Source organism: Anser cygnoides, chromosome 3 (genome assembly GCF_040182565.1).
Source record: "Anser cygnoides isolate HZ-2024a breed goose chromosome 3, Taihu_goose_T2T_genome, whole genome shotgun sequence".
NCBI lineage: Eukaryota > Metazoa > Chordata > Aves > Anseriformes > Anatidae > Anser > Anser cygnoides.
In genome coordinates this window covers 1,136,398-1,152,907 of record NC_089875.1, presented here as the reverse complement: position 1 = coordinate 1,152,907, position 16,510 = coordinate 1,136,398, and the positions used below count along the sequence as shown (strand labels likewise).

At 44.6% G+C, this 16,510-nt stretch overlaps 1 long non-coding RNA gene across 5 annotated transcripts in view; it reads right to left on the bottom strand.

The window, feature by feature from the left end:
* LOC106044709 (uncharacterized) overlaps window positions 1-16,510 on the bottom strand; it is a 385,284-nt gene that overhangs the window by 217,145 nt on the left and 151,629 nt on the right. For 4 of the 5 annotated variants that reach the window (XR_010830792.1, XR_010830793.1, XR_007162086.2 and 1 more), the window contains exons 6-7: window positions 8,357-8,496; window positions 5,348-5,501 (exon numbers count right to left, since the gene is read on the bottom strand). This is a non-coding gene — a long non-coding RNA (uncharacterized lncRNA). Of the gene's footprint in view, window positions 1-1,816; window positions 1,988-5,347; window positions 5,502-8,356; window positions 8,497-16,510 lie in introns of all 5 variants that reach the window. The other variant, XR_010830795.1, reaches the window with a different exon arrangement.

Sequence of the window (16,510 nt, the reverse complement as noted above, 5' to 3'; positions counted from 1 at the left end):
TCTTTTTCATTCCTGCTAATGGTATTCCAATAACACACTTTTATCACCGTATAATGTGTTAAGAATGATTTTCAAAAATTCTAAAAATCTTCCAAAAAGCATTATGACTGAACAATCAATGCAAAATGCTGGCTTTAAGTTAATTAGCATAAATATACATCTAGATGATCTACTGTTAGGTTCAAGCCAATACAATAAAGTTCCTTTGAGTCTGCATAGGACAGATTTACATAACCAAATGTGCATAACCATAGCTTTAAAATATATGCATGACTTCCAAAGAGGGAGATGCAGCAATAGGAGAAGCCTCCAAATTAAATAAGTCAAACAACTTCTGAGTACTAAAGTGCATCAGCTAATTCTAAATAAAACCCTTATTATAGATTTTTATATCAATACAGCATATATATCCTATGACAAACGCACAAAGGATTGCTCTAACGGAGTTTGTGCTGTTTATAATATGAACATCATAAAAAAGAATATGGTTTCTGGGATAAAAAAGTTGATTTGCCTCCCCTTGAGACAAAAGAGAGACCCTATATTTGACCCAGTTATATTTTGATATTGGCCAATACACAGAGATTTATAAAAAAAAAAAAAGGCTGAAGGAAAGGAAAACCTCTACGTTCTAAAATGTATTTAAAGACCAATAGCTAATATATGCAAATATATAGAAAAGACTCACATAACTCTTTGCACATTTTTAAAGGGAAACTCCAAAATTATACTGTATGCTTCAAAACACATCAGCTTAATCAAAAAGATCTTTTTTGCAACATATGGCAGCATGAAAATTTTTATAAATGGAGTAAAAAGCATTTTCATAAGCTTTACTTCACTTAAGAGGAATGCTGGGAAGAAAGGCAACAGCATTCTTCCTGCATATGTTTTTCTTGTTCTGAACAATGTGGGAAAACCTCATTTTACTTTAATCTAACAGTTCATTTTATAGAAGCAGCAACATTCTGCCCATTTATTAGCATAGAAGGTTTGGGGTTGTGGGTTGCTTTTTTTTTTTTTCCTTCCCTTCCCTTTATAAAGTCTAATTTTAAGATGCACACTTCCAAAAAACATTATGGTGTCAATTGCACTACCCTTCAGCAATCCTGTAATAACTTTATTCAACCATTTCTAATTATAATTATATTTTCAATTCCTTTTAGCTATAGAAACTCTTTATCAATCAGAGCACAAGACAGAAAATTACTTTATTACAGCTACAGCTCGTTAGTCTGAGTGCTCTTAATGAAGCAGCCTCATAATCAGATGAAAATCATGCTGAAGAAAACTTGCATCATTAGTCTGGGCCTTAATTACCAAGAAATATAGTCACTAACAATGATACTCCATTTCATGATACGGTGCATGCACCTTCTACAGTACTTGCAATTAATAATTCCGCAGACTGCTACAGAATCTTTCTATTTATTCATAACAATGGAGGGGAAAAAATTCTAAATTTAATTGAGCGGCTCCGAATGCACTCTCTCGCTCTCTCCTGCTCAGATTAAAATGTCAAAAGGCTAATATTCTATCTTACAATAATTCATCATTTTAATTACATATTTTATGTATGTGAAATGCCCTTTTTTTCCCTCCCTCGATCATTTAGGGCGACATTTTGGGGGGACGTGCGTAGGGGAAAAAATCTGTCCATTTATGTAGGTGGCCCATGCCACACAGAGCAGCAGCGAACAGAAGAAAAAAGCATTTATTTTCATTGTCAGTGAACGAGGTCCGTGTTGGATAAGCTTCAGACATAAGCGTGAGACATTCATTTAAATTAATGATGGCCTTCATCCAATACACTTACTGGTAAGGATGGAAAGATTCTCGAATGAGGAATATGTTGATTCCTGAAATCCTTTATGAATATGATCCATCACAGGGTTAGTAACTTCTATACACAAGGCTCTTCTAATCCACTGCATTTTCTGTATGCTTTTACATGGAGTATGCTCCTCTTAACTCTCCAGTAAGCTTCCTGCATGTGAAAGCATCAGGAAACGCAGTTAGTGAGAGCCCCCTTCGGCCAGCTAACGAACCCACTAAAAGATCAGATCGCAATCCTCAACACCAAACATCTGGAGTGTTTTTCACTCCAATTTGCTGCACAGAAAACAATTCCACAGACATCAGCGGGAACGTTCACAACTCACAGTGGTGCCCCCGAGATCTATACCGGCTCCAGCTTTCTCCCTGTCGTACCTCGTTGTCGCTGAACCAAGACAGGCTCCCAAGGGCGATAACAAACACAGCTTTCCAGCATATTAGCCAATGCAGCGAGGGGGTACTGCTGCTTCCTCGGCTGCAAAGCTGCACGATGCAAACTGTGGATTCCACTCAACATCGAAATGGTTTGACACCGAAATATTTGACATCGTGATTTTTGCAAACCGCCTAGTCCTTGGCTGCTCAGCTGCTGTCTGAGCAAGTCACATTACAGCAGAAAGATACTGCTCTGGAGGTAAGTTACTGAGCCTGTGATTAATCTCAAGGGCATAAGCTAAATAACTCCCTTGTACCGTTGAATTTTCCAGCGCTCACACACCGTGCTGTGCTTTCATACAAGCATTTCAAACAATAACTAGCCATTAGACAGGCTAGATGAACTTGCCGTGAGGATATTCCACATATACTGCTTTCCAACACGGTGCTCCACGAGGCATCCTCGCGGCTGCCTCTGTTAAATGATCTGCTGCATCTTCCTATGATCTTGGGCAAATCATTGTCACCTTTTAAAGCCCTTCACTTCCCCGCCTGAAACAGAAAGCAAGAAGCTCCCTCCTCCGTTTTTGCTGCTGCTGCTGCCTGTGTGTGGCACAGTTGAGGGCTACTCAGCAAAGGAAGGAAAAAAAGAAAATCAGCCTTGAGTACTATGAAATAAATCCGTAAATAGCTGGAAAAAATAATAGTAATGTTTAAAAGGAGAGGGGAAAAAAAAAAAAAGCCTTTCTGCCAGTCTCTCCTTTCCAGGCACTCTTATTTTCCTTCCCTCCTGCCACGCCTCAGTATTTCTTTTAGGAGAACTTCTTTTACGTAGTTACTTCAAGAATTTGCATCTGGCACCAGCAGCCGACAGAGACAGGAGACTGACAAGATGGACTGTTGTGGCAATTCCTATGTTCCTACTACATTCCTAAGCTGTGCTTTTTGGCACTGGATATGGCAAAAAGAGAGCGTATTTAGAAACGTGACAACTGGAAAAAAAATATTCTTAAACCTTACAGTGCCTTCTAAAGTTGCAGAATAAAATGAATTTATAGTATGACTGTAGCTGGCCAGAAACCATGGGCTTGCAGTAAACCAAATGGGGTAAAAACCTGGCTTTGAAAGGGATTCTGAGGTTTTGGCTCCGTCCAGCTAGTACGCTTATAAACTTATTGTATAACTTACTGGCAAGAGAGCAGCATCAGACTGACCTCCACTTGCATCACAGAAATTACACACTCATTGTCTTCGAGGGGAAAATGTTCTTATGGTACCGTATTAATATCCTTTGTGGGTTGGGTCATGAATCAGCATTGGCAGCCGCCTTGAAGCCGTCTGCCTGCCAGCCTTCCCAGCTGGAAAACTGGTACGGCAGGAGGGACGTATACATAAGGGAAGTGACGGTTTCCCAGTTCCGAATTGATTTGTACACGAGCCCGCTCAGCTTTAAAGCACCCCAGCGTGCCAAGAAGGGGCTCTAAGGAATATACGCAGCCTGCGGGCTATCGCCCTGGGGGCTGAGAGGACCGCCCGCAGGCTCCCCTTGCCCAGGCCCCCCGGGTCCCCCGGCCGCAGCCCCCCGGCCGCCTCAGGCCCGTTGCCGCCATCCCGGCCGTGCCTGGGGGCCCGGCGCCCTCTGGTGGCCGCCGGCAGCGGGAGCCGCGGGTTCGAGCCCCGGCCCCGGCGGGTGGGGTGGAGCCCGCCGGCCTCCCGAGCCCCTGAGGGCCCAGCCCGGCCCTACGCGGGGGGCAGCGGTAAACACGCGAACGCTAAGCCGGTTACACACCTAACCCCCCCACAAAAGGGGCGGAGGGATGGGGCAAGCCATCCTTCATGCCTCCTGATAAGCGAGCAGGCAGCAAGACGGCCACTGATGGGCGCAGGAGGTTGTTCCTGCCCCGCCTCGCTGGTGTCCAGCCCAGCCAAGAAACAGTCCCAGTGGCCACAGCCACCAGGGATTAGGTTCATGGCAGCCGTAGCCACCATCCATCGCCCACCAGACCTTCAGGCCTTCACCCCGGTGGGCAAGCTTTTGCTGGCACAGTGAGAAAGCGTGTAAGATTTTACCTGTAAACGCGCTTCCGCAGACCAGTCTTAGCCTCACGATCCATGTCCCTGAGCTACGGTTTAGCAGTTAGATCAGTCTAGATCAGCAGTTCTTTGCATTTCATCTTCTTAGCTCTTGCTCCGGGTGAGTTGTATTTGCTTACGCCTCCTCTTCTTCCCCCCAGCAGGATTTGGCCCAGCCTTACAAACTAAGCCTTCAAGCAGCTAAATGGGATTAGCCTGGCAAAGCCCTGGGTTTGGTGGAAGTGGAATAGCTGTGGTTTCCCAAATGCATATAAATCCAAGCCGTAGGTATGAGCCGCTCATCCGAGCTGCCACCCGCCTGTTACAAACGAGCTGCCCACATCCCTTGGCTCGGCGGCTCTCCCCGTGAGCGGCCGGCAGGCAGAGCGGCTCCGGCAGCGAGGGAGGAAGCTCCAGACATGGAGCCAGCAGGCTGCTGCAGCAACACAAAAGACAATTTTTCCCTCAAGTAAAGACACGCCAAGTCTCCTGGTTCCCTGTGCCTCTCGCTGAAATTGCCTGCTATAAAATCCAGGTGGAATGTAAAATGCAGTTGGAAGAAGAAGAAAAAAAAAAAGACAAAACCCAGGCAAACGGGCTTTGCTGACTTCTTGAGTAACTGGGTCTGTATTGGGCTAGGCTGCACACGGGGTCCTTGTTAAGCAGAGATCACAGCTGAGGGACACAGCCCACCCAGACAGGAAGGAAAGGACAGCTGAGCTAGGAGCCCACACAGCAGTGCCGTCGTGCTAGGCAGAGGGGCCAGACACGTGAGCACGGGGCTACCAGGCTGCAATGCTTTGCAATAGAGCTCAGCCACTGTAGAGCTGTCCTTCTGCCATGATCCATTGCATCCTTCACAAAAGCATAAGAACTGCCCCGACGATGGGAGATGACCACACTTCCTGCCTGAAGAAGGTTCCCATCCCCATGCTGGTTTGTCACCTTAACCCCAAGGCATCCTTGCCTGCTCTAATGCCACAAGAGCTCCTGCAACACCAGGGCAGGGGAGGGACAGATTTTCAGATCCTGGAGGGATCAGCTCATGGCAGAAATGACTTACCAACAAAGGGCATGGCTGAAAAGCAGCTCTCTTCTGCCACCTCCCAGCTGCTGCTGTGGTCACTTCAGGCATTTACATCAGCATTAACGGGGTCACCTCAACTGCTCTTTAACATAGCTGTTACGAGATGCTCAAGTTTCTCCTGCTCTGCAGCCTACAAGAGGAATTGCAGCAAGGTATTCCCACCGTCAGTCACCTGCACAAGGTCCAGGGTTTCTTTTCCTCCTACACCACCATTTCCCCACCTCCTGTTCTCCCACAGCTGGGCAAAACTAAGTATTTCCTCCACAACAGTAGAAGGGAACCATGGGGGTGATTTTATTTTTATTTATTTTTATTTTTTTTCAAACTGTGCCAGTGGGCACAGGGTGAGGCAAGTCTGTGCAAGCATGCAGCAATACTGCTCCAAGCTCCATCAGCCACAGTGGCTCAGTGCCTGGGGACTGCTGAAATACTTGGGCTTCCACTTGACTACTTAAAATGCCCTTGGAATTACTGAGTCAGGAGGAAAGGTGCAGTGCAGGAGGCCGCAAAACACTGGACAGACAAGCCCTAAAAAAAAAACAGACAAAATTCACAGCCCTTTCTGTTCCCACTCCAGTGTTCCTGATCCACCGAGACCCAGGATGAAGTTAGCAGATACTGCGAGTTTATCAGCTCTTCCTCACAAGCATCTGCTGAACCACCCCTCAACCTGTATCTTCAAAAGACTTTCAAGAGAAAGCTCTTGCCCTATGAAAACTGTTGGGAGCAGGGCTTTTTGTTGTTGCTGTTCCGTGTTTTCCCCCCCCACCTTTTTGTACAATGACGTGGTTTATATTATTTGCTCAATGGGATCACTGCCTTTCCACTGAAGAGTCTGTTTTAAATATCAACACAGGTTGGCATTTTAAGAGTTATTTAAAATGTCACCAGTCACAGAATGTTTAATTATTGCAAACATCTTTCAAAAAATTCCACCGTGGATTTCCTTCACCAAGTGATTTATTTCGGATATAATTTCTGTTTAATTAATAGGGGATTTAGCTCTGACCTGGAGGGTGTGAGAACCAGCAGAGGAGCTGTAGTTGAGTTAGGTTAACATTAAACCTGCCCGTGCCTGTTGGAGGCTGAGAAAAAAAAAACTGGGCTGGCACTTCGTCAGCTGCCGCTACCCGGCATATTCTCATGTTGATTGCAATGGAAAATTTGTAAAGGCAAACACAACTAAGGGAAAAAAAATAATCACAGGAACGCGAACACGGTGCTTTGTTATTTAAACTATCTATATAATTTGCTATAGAGTATAATTATGCCTAATTTCAGCCAAGATGATATCTGGGCCACTCTTTGTTAGTTGTGTATTCTCAGAGAGCAGTTTTTCAATCATCTGGCCTATATTTCCTTACACCTTGAGAACAACTGGAATCAAACTCTAAAAGGTTATTTAGAAAAAAAGAAAAAGCCTACTTTTAACAAAAAAATTACAAATGTGGAAAATGCCTAATCTATGCTTTTTCAACACCAGGTTACATCAGAACCAAGTTTTAATATCCTGTAAAAATCTCCTAGTATGACGCACATACAGCTGTCTAATATTGCTGCTTAAAATGCCTCCGCATTAAATAAGATTCTATGCTGTAAAATTTTGCAAGGTGATAAAACAAAAAAAGATATAATAAATATAAACCATCTGCATTTTTTTAACAAGCCATTTGGAAACGGATTTCATTTATATTTAGAATTGTTTTGAAGTGTTCGCTTTTTTTTTTTTTGAAAATGTCCCAGTTACAGTATATTAGGTTTTCAGTAGAAAGATTAAAAGAGCTGACGCACAAATAAACACGCATGCACACCCAGAGCAATTTCCAGAACTATGAGAGCATTTGATTCTTCAAGGATACTAAAGCTGGCTTTTAGTTACATAAAAAGGGTTAGTGTGTGCAATTGGCAGCTCTGGAAAATGGATTCACGCACACAAAAATGCATTAAAACAACATTAAGATTTTGGCAACAACCAACACAAGCCAGGAAACTGAGCTTTAGGCTGAACTCGCATCCTTAACTCCTTCCATGGTGCTTGCTGAAAGCATTGGTCGCACTCTGCAGGAGCACAAAGCCCACCCTGTTGCTTCCAAGTCCTAGAGCAGAGATGCCAGGTGGATCCCAAGGGGACCCAGAGCACAACCAGGGAAGCTGAAGAGGGACTCGTGCTTTTTGCTATGACCCAGCTACCGTAGCTCTGTCTCCTTTAACAAAATCATATCACCTTGTGGCAGCCTAGCATCTCCACCTAAAAAGGTTTTCACTTAATTCAGCTGCCCTGTATTACTTCTACCGCTCTGCACTTCCACCACTGCAGGAGTAGGGCTCCAAGTGCTTTTTTGCTTCCTCTCTACAACCCCCTTCCCAAAGTTAGAAATGTTCCACACACACACCCCCCAGTACACGTATGGTATGAAAAAAGGGCATTTTGTGCAAACCAAGCAGGCGGCAAATAAAGGAGATGGGGGCTGAGACCCCTTTCCTTCATTTGTTGTTCCTTTTCCCAGTACCCAGTAAAGCAACAACTGCCATAAACTATTACTGTAATACTACAAAGGAGAAAGTTGCTTTTAAAAAGAAATGAAGTACCATATGAGAACAACATGCATTTTCATGCCCACTAATAAACATCTTGAGGGGTCATTTGTTTAATTTTAAATCATTCATTCCATTAATAAGCAAATGCACTATTGACCAAATACTGAATGTAATTCTTCTCCCTGAAAACAGCCACTGAGAAAGTTAAGTTCATCCTCATTAACCAAAAAGGAGCTTTTATTGGCCTTTGACTTTCTATTTCATCATTTAATTACCTGATGTTAACATCTGATCAATGAGATCAAAGTTTGAACAAGCCAGGGATTTTTCAAAGGCATACCTTCGGACAGAAAACTGTCCATTTACAAGCTCAACACTGCTTTTTTTTTTTTCTGGTGCCTAATCACGTTTCTGTACCGATCAATGTAAAGCAATGTAAACACAGACCTCTGTCCTCCCTGTGGTAGGATATGCGATCCAAATTCTCCATGCCCTGGTGTGCTTCTTCCCAGCCTATTCGCCTCCTCACAGCTCTCTGCCCGCCACTTGGGATCTCAGATCTTCCAACGGCAAAACTTTCCAGTTCTCTGTGAGAGACACAATGCAGGCATACAAATACAGTGAGTGTTAACAAAGTGCTTAACTGCACTGGCTTACTGAATCAGGCCCAAGACACCAACTGCTTAAACATACCTTATCAGTAAAATATATATTCATACCAATACCAGATGTACACCTTCGTGAGAATTGAGGGAATCCCTCTACAAAGGTTATTTCAGCCCCTTGATTACTACTGATTCCAGCAAAATCTGCAAAGGACTTGAGAGCTGTGAAAAATCAGGGGGAAAGAGCACAGAAGAGCTCATCCAGCCGAGTCTTGCCATCAGTGGCGAGTCACCAGTCTCCTTTGGTACCCATCCTACCAGCCCTAAGCACTCACACCAACTCCTGGCACAGGATACATGGCAGAGGAGAGACAGATATAACTGGAGAAACATGGGCCAAGAGCCAGGCAGGCAAAACTTTTCACAGAGCTGCGAAGTATTGCGCCTTTCCCTTTGGAATGCTGACTACAGTGAATGTCAAAATTTCAGAGAGAATGCCCTACAGGGACGTAAAAAAATAACTGATTATTGAGACCATAACATGATGGGACAGGAAGCCTTAGGATATAGGAACGGTTTCTTCATGCCACAAGCTCCTGCACATGGGAAGTACTTGAGCTTCTCACTCATTTTTCCTCTTTGCATTAAGGAAACCCTCCACTGCTCAACTGCTGCCTGAAAACAAAGTCTGAGGAGTTTCAGGACTTAGAGGGAAATAAATATATATTTTTAATTAGGCATATTTTTAGACTTGTAGTTAAGCTTACTGAGCAGAGAGGAAGAATTCCTTGCTATCTTTTAAATGGTGAGATCCAGCAAAAATAAACTCATCCCCAATGTCTCGAGTAGAGCAGTCATCTCTAAGCAACTCCTTTTCTTCCCCTTCCTGTGCAACGTTCCCTATTCTACTTGCTTTTTTTCTGAGGACACTGGGACTGGGATTTTCCTCCTGTAAAAAGAAAATACTAGAAAGAGAAACAGGGCAACTTCATGTCTCATTTGTACCACCTTCCACTTGCAGTCTTCACTCACTCAGTTAAGGAAGCTAGGACAATATAGAGAGCTTGTACGTCAGAAGTAGAGGAAGGATTTAGAGGGGAAAAAAAAAATACTACCTTTTGCTTTCTTCCCGATTTCTTAGTTCCTCATAAGAACATATGCCAAAATTTAGCTGCCCAGGAAGTCAGAGCTCTCCAAAGGGAATAGATAATGAGCCAGCAAGATAGCAAGTTCTCTCAACAAGGAAGAAGTTAGACTTACAAAGAACAATTTTTCATGTGTTCCCTTGCCTCCCATTTTCAGCAGCAAATTTCCCCAGAAGCACTAGTGTTACAGTACCCACAGTGTCTGAGCAAACATTTTTGATGAGCAACTCCACAGAAAACAAGAAAAGTTAAAGGGACCAAAGTCCGAGAGAAATGTAAAAACCACTTTTGGGAAGAACATTTTCCCCTGCAGGTTTGCCATTTCCTCCCAGCAATGCCAGAAGTAGAAGTTGCCTATGTCAGGAAACCCCTGTGTCTGTTTTTAGATCTACAAGCACACGCAGAGACCACATTCCAAAGAACAACTTTTAAAAAAACAGTCATTGGGTCAAAAAGCAAGCTTGGAGGTGTGCAATACCCCATGGGAACCAGTGGATGGGACAATGCGTCACAGAATTGTAGGGGTTGGAAGGGGCCTCAAAAGATCATCGGGTCCAACCTCCCTGCCAAAACAGGTTCCCTAGAGCAGGCTGCCCAGGTAGGTGGGTGTCCAGACGGGCCTTGAACATCTCCAGAGAGGGAGACTCCACAACCTCCCTGGGCAGCCTGTTCCAGTGCTCCGTCACCCTCACCGTGAAGAAGTTCTTTCACATGTTGGTGCAGAACTTCCTGTGCTCCATCTTGTGGCCATTGCCCCTTGTCCTGTCCCCACAAACCACTGCAAAGAGGTTGGCCAAATCCCTCTGTCTCCCACACCTCAGGTATTTATACACATTGATAAGATCCCCTCTCAGTCTTCTCTTCTCCAGGCTGAACAGACCCAGGTCTCTCAGCCTTTCTTCACAGGGAAGATGCTCCAGGCCCTGTATCATCTTTGTGGCCCTCCCCTGGACTCTCTCCAGGAGATCCCTGTCTTTTTTGTACCGGGGAGCCCAGAACTGGACACAGTACTCCATGGGAGGCCTGACCAGGGCAGAGGAGAGGGGGAGGATCACCTCCCTTGACCTGCTGGCCACGCTGCTTTTAACGCACCCCTGGATCCCATTGGCCTTCTTGGCCACCAGGGCACACTGCTGGCTCATGGCCAACCTGTCGGCCACCAGGACCCCCAGGTCCTTCTCCGCACAGCTCCTCTCCAGAAGGTCATCCCCCAGCCTGGACTGATACACACGGTTAAACAATGTAGAATGTAGTCTGAAGACAGGACCAAGAAAAGGCACAATTCTTCTCTCAAAGTGATATTGTCACTTAAGCAGGATTTTTTCTTCTTTTCTCCCCCCCCACCCCCTTTTTTTATTTAAAGCATCAGTCACAGGATTGGACCAACCTCAGGGTTCATCACAGAACCATTTAGCACAAGACAGCAAATCCACAGGGCAGAAAAACAAAGACAAAAGTAATTTTCATGTTGCCTAGAGTTTCTCCATAATCCCAAATCTCCTCTTTGTTTACAAGCACATGCATTCACACATGCATGTTCTCGCTCCGGCTGCTCCAGCAATGCACTTTCATAATCCCTCTCCTAAGGATGCTTCAGATGCCATCCTGGTAAGCCTTGGCTCACACACTGAATATGGACTGAGTGAAGATCTGGGCCTCTTCCAGAGCGCATGGAGGGGCTCCAGTTGGGCTTGCATCAGATGGCACATCAGTGAATTCACATCATCCATCAGTGATCTTCCTGAGCAAACTTGGCTGCTTTGCTCCTACAGGCTGACGTGCTTACATGACCAGCTCTAAACATATTTATGTTGAGGCACAGGAAAGAGACCAAACCTGCTTCCATCAGTAGCAACATCTAAAGAATATGGGAAGTGATTTTTAGTTTCTTATCTCTTGCCTTCCAAAATTCTCAATTCCATAAAAATGTACTGTGTCAGTTAAGCATGGCCTGTAATGCCCATGCAAGACTGAAATGCAGTCTTTTGTAGCCCTTCTCCCGTGCAGCATCACTGCAGTAGGGATGGTTATATTCCACTGGTAATTACTTAGTGGCCCAAATCCTTGCAGATTCACGCAGCACACTACCCAGAGGCAAGCTAGGGTTCACTGCAAGGCAGATTGTGGAAAGGCCACTTATTAACTGCCTACATCCTTACTTTATAGGGGATTGCTTTACAGAATATCCTAATATCTGTTGATGGGCCAATGCATAGGCTGGAGTAAAAAACACTTCAGGACTTTCTGCCTCTGCAGCCAGGAGCAGCAGATGAATGCAGGCTGCTCTTCCACCTTTTCCTTCCCCTAGGCCAGCTTCAATAATGTTATTCTTCTGACTTCTCCTTTACATCTTCTGTTGGTGTTTTTCTCCTTCATGCTAGAGTAGAGGCAGTGAATGTTGGTGTGATTCTAGTGAGACAGCTTTTCAGATAATTTCTCATGACCTCAATATCTAAACTGTTCCCTTCAGCACAGGATAGATCAGAATGACCGTAGATCAACAGGCATTTTGGTAGTCCTTGGAAAAGTCTGAGGGGTAGAAGTATTTTAGAGGTGCCCCAATTTCTCTCACCCTCCCCATAAAAGTTACTTGCAATCATTATCTTTGCTCTAAGAGCGCGCACATCTAATGGGTAGCCAAAAGCACAGCAGAAAAAAAACAAAGGTAAATTTCAGTAAAAGCATTATTACAAAATCTACTCAAGCATTGTAAATAGAAGTGCCATATTATTATTGAGAAAAGGTGTAGTGCCCATGCAAACTACATATTTGATTAGGATCTGAACTCTTTGCTGAACCATGAATCTGAAATAATTTAGGTGATACATATAAATTTAATTTCTTTGTTCAACATTCCACATCTGAAATGATGCACTGCAAATGTGCAGCTCTCACTGAAGTCTGCAAAATGAGTCTTCTTATAACTCGCCTATACTGTGTGGAAATAATCTGAAATAATCTTAAAGGAAAAGGAATAAACCTATTTTAAAAACAGCTGAGTCCTTTAGATCGTATACCATAACCAATTTATGGAGATAAATGGAATTCAATATTAAAGAAATACTGTTTTTTCCCCTCCTGTGGAAAATTTAAATGCAGAAGGAAAAGGAAAGAAAAAGAAAGGAAAGAAAGAGAAAGAAAGAAGTGGCACGGAAACAACATATGAGCAGCACTTAGCTATGGTTTCTGTTACAGTGCTCGCTAGAAGCGATGCACCTTGTTTTCCCCAGCCCAAGCTAGAGAAGGCAAGCTGATTGTGGAAATGACTCATTCAGTCCCTATAATGGAGATATACCAGCTATTGGACATCTTTATTTCTCATTCATTAAATGAATCCAGTGTCTACTGCTATGATAGCCATCAACAAAGACAGACGAGGAAATAAAAAAGGGGGGAAAAGAGCAAGAGGGGGAATACAGATGAATATTATAGACTACTGTATGGGCCCTATTACTAAAAATGAATACAAAATACTTTTAAAAAAATACATTAAGCAGGTATTGGCTTACGTTGAGGTCAATATTGTGATTCATTTAACTCAAGGGACAATAAATCTTGATATTGACTGAAAACATAAGTCAATATGCGTACTGTTGTGTGCATTCCATTATAAAAACAAGGGGGGGGGGTAAGTTTAATGGACACTTTTTGAAGAAAAATGGTTTTGCCAAAATATTTTTCTCCCTTTTAAGTTCACCAGCTAAAGAAACATTGCAGCCACACACCACCATAGCTAAACGCTTGGTCCTCACCTGCAAGGTGGCCTGGGGCTGGTGACCATCTCATCCCAGATGCATTGCAAAGCTCCAACACAGCCTGAGGGGACCAGAAAAGGTGACCGGCTGCAGAAGACCTTTAGATGTCTGCTCTCTGCTCTGTAAGGCTCCCAGGGCAACTCAGCTCCTGTCTGGACTCTACAAATGCAGCCTGGCACTGGCAGGAGACCAAATGAGGAACCAGGCAGGAAAACCAAGGAGGTGTCTCAGCCCTCCTAGCTCGGGAAGGTCACCCGAACTTGGGAAGGTCACCCAAACAAAGCAGCCTTTTTGCCAAAGTGTTTTGGTGTCGACGTTTTGCTGGAAACTCCCAGCCTCTCCCAGCCTGGTGAGGCTGCGCTCGCTTGCCTGCACTCTTTAAGCACAGTTATCATCCTCACTTGGTGCAAGGTCTTCCAAAGCATCTCTGAAAGACAGGGAAGTCTGCCCATTTCTCCAGCTGGCCCCATTAGCACCCCACCTCCTGAAACACTGCGTTCACATACAGGCCAGCCTACTCCACAGGCACTGAGCCTGCACAGCAGGGGCTTCCTAGGAAAGGAAAAAAAAGAAAAAGAGCTACATCACTTTAAAAAGCCCTTCTCTTGTAAAAGCACCCTGTTTAGCTGCAAGAAGTTGTACTATTCTCACTGAAGTGTTTCACCTGTCAAATTAAGTTTTCTGGGAGCTGGAGGAACAGTGTGTGGCATCACAGGCAATTACTGACCTCTGAAGTCAATCAAGGTGAACAGCAAAACTTATTTACTCTGCATGTGACTGGCTCGAGCCAGCCAATTACCAGGGGAGATCCATTTTTGACCTTAGGCCCCCCAGAGGTGCTGCACCTTCGGCATCACCGCTGAACTCTGCTGGAAGAAGGATGCACAGCACACATCCGTAAGAGGATAAAAAAGGCTCCCATCCACCTGTGGAATTGTGAAAGAAACATCACAGGACCCATAAACAAGCATGCAGGAGTTCACTTCTTATGCAGGCCAAGAAACACACTCTCCTCTATATGTGTACACATATGCATATATACACACACCTGACTTTGGCACATACACAGCAGGGAGGAGGGAATATGAGAAGAGATACCTGTAGACACTCTTCTCCTTGTTAAAGCAGCGTGGCTGGCGCTCTGTGTAATGTATCACTTTTTAATTTATTCTTTTCTAGTGACAAGAAGTGGGAAGTCTTGCTTCTTATGAACTCCCTGGTGGCAAGTAGTCTTCTGGCAAAGCATCGCTCCCAGCAGGGCGGGTTCCAGAGGTCCTGGCTGCGCTGTGCCAACACTCACAAAGTCACGCTAGAGAAAAGATGACCTCTCTAAAGAGAAGCTTGGCCTCCCAGACACCAGACAAATGCCTATTCTTGGATGAGAAATGATTCATCCAGTCAGGTTTACACCGAGGCCTGGTATCACAAGCCACCTAGCCTCATCGTTCCACGTAAACATCAAGGGAAGAGTTGCAGACGGTAAAACCTCAGGAGCCCTTATACTTCTCCCAAGTAGGAACAAACCTCTGTTTATTTTTAAAAGGTACTAATTCCTCAGGCCCCTCCTCAGTATTCTCACCCCTCCCATCCCGCAGCCCAGGACCCCCCGCTGCAAGCCCAAAGGCAAGGCCCCAGCACCTTCCAAGTGGCTCACGAGGTGCAAGGGTAGGTTCCTTGCAGCACAGCAGCTGAATTGCTCTTCCTGCTGCCCAGCTGTAAATCCACTTCCACACCCTCATCCATGGCTGCATTGCCCTGTTTCCATGCAGCAAGGTTGCAGCAAGCCCAGGCACTCACAAGAAGCCAAAGGTGGGCCCAGGATGGGCAGGCGGAGCCCCAGCTCTCAACTACTTATTTATAGGGACATACACACCTTCATTCACACTCATGTCCAGTCCAGGGACCCCGTTCCCCCCCTTCAGTCTCCGATACCTCCATCTCACACACACAACATGGCTCCATCCTCCCTGCAAGCCCAGGCACAGAGCAGAGCACTCACCCCACAAATTGGGGGAGATTTGCGTCTGTACGTGTACTGCACAGCTTAGGCCCAGCTGAGCACAACACACATTAGAATGTTTTTCTTCCCCCTCCCCCCCCCCTTTTTCTGAAAGATTTCTCCAGAGATAAACAAGGAGGAAGCATTTTTTGCCTCCAAGAAAGAATGAAAATTACAACCCTATCTACATAGCAAAGGGTACTTTACCCCTGGGTGCAGAACAAGAAGGCTGAAAGAAATGTAAGCTAACAAAAATTATGAGCAACTTTGGATGCGGTTATGTCTCCGGTGTGAGACCAGGATGCAATCCTTTCTTATTTCTTCTTCCTTTCTATTGCAAAGGTGTAGATAGATATTCAAATTGTGTAGCGGGCAAGACAGATAAATAAAGTTTTCAGGACTGGAGAACACATACAGCTCTGTGTTAGGGAGTCTTATCGCATGGGCAAGGATGAAGAATCAGCCCTGTAGAACCAGTAAGAACAGGAAGACTATATTAATTCAGTGCTATGATAACAAATTAAACTACTCTGGTCAGGTAGGCAGCTTGGTGCCATTTCTTGTGCAACGTATTTACAAGCATATCACTTCAACAGTGATGGAAAGTGGGACCTGTTCTGAAATACTGCTCCTCACCAGCCAGATAAGCGTGCCAGCAAAGCTCTCATACACATAAGCCAGCTCTTCCCCAGCCCTCAGTTACTCTCTGCCAGTTGTTTAGTCTTCCACAAAGAATGCATACATTTTTCCTGCATTCAAACATTTTATCAAACTGCCGTATAAAAGTCAATGGATATTAAAACAGAGTAGTACTGTATATTCTTGCTACAGCCCCAAATTCAATTATAATCCTTCAAGACCCCAGGGAAAAGTTACGAGTGGAAACACTGTGCGCTCAAAAAATGAGAAATGATTGCGTTTCAGCATCTGTAAGTTTATTCCTAATGCCTTTCCTCAGGAAAGCAGGTACAAATAATTTGCAGTCACGACGTTGCTTTTGTTTGCAATGCCTCCTTCACTTTGTTGCTAACTGCAGTTAATCTTTAGTTTAAGTTGTCTTGCTTACCAGGGCACCAAAAGATTCCCCCTCTGCTTCG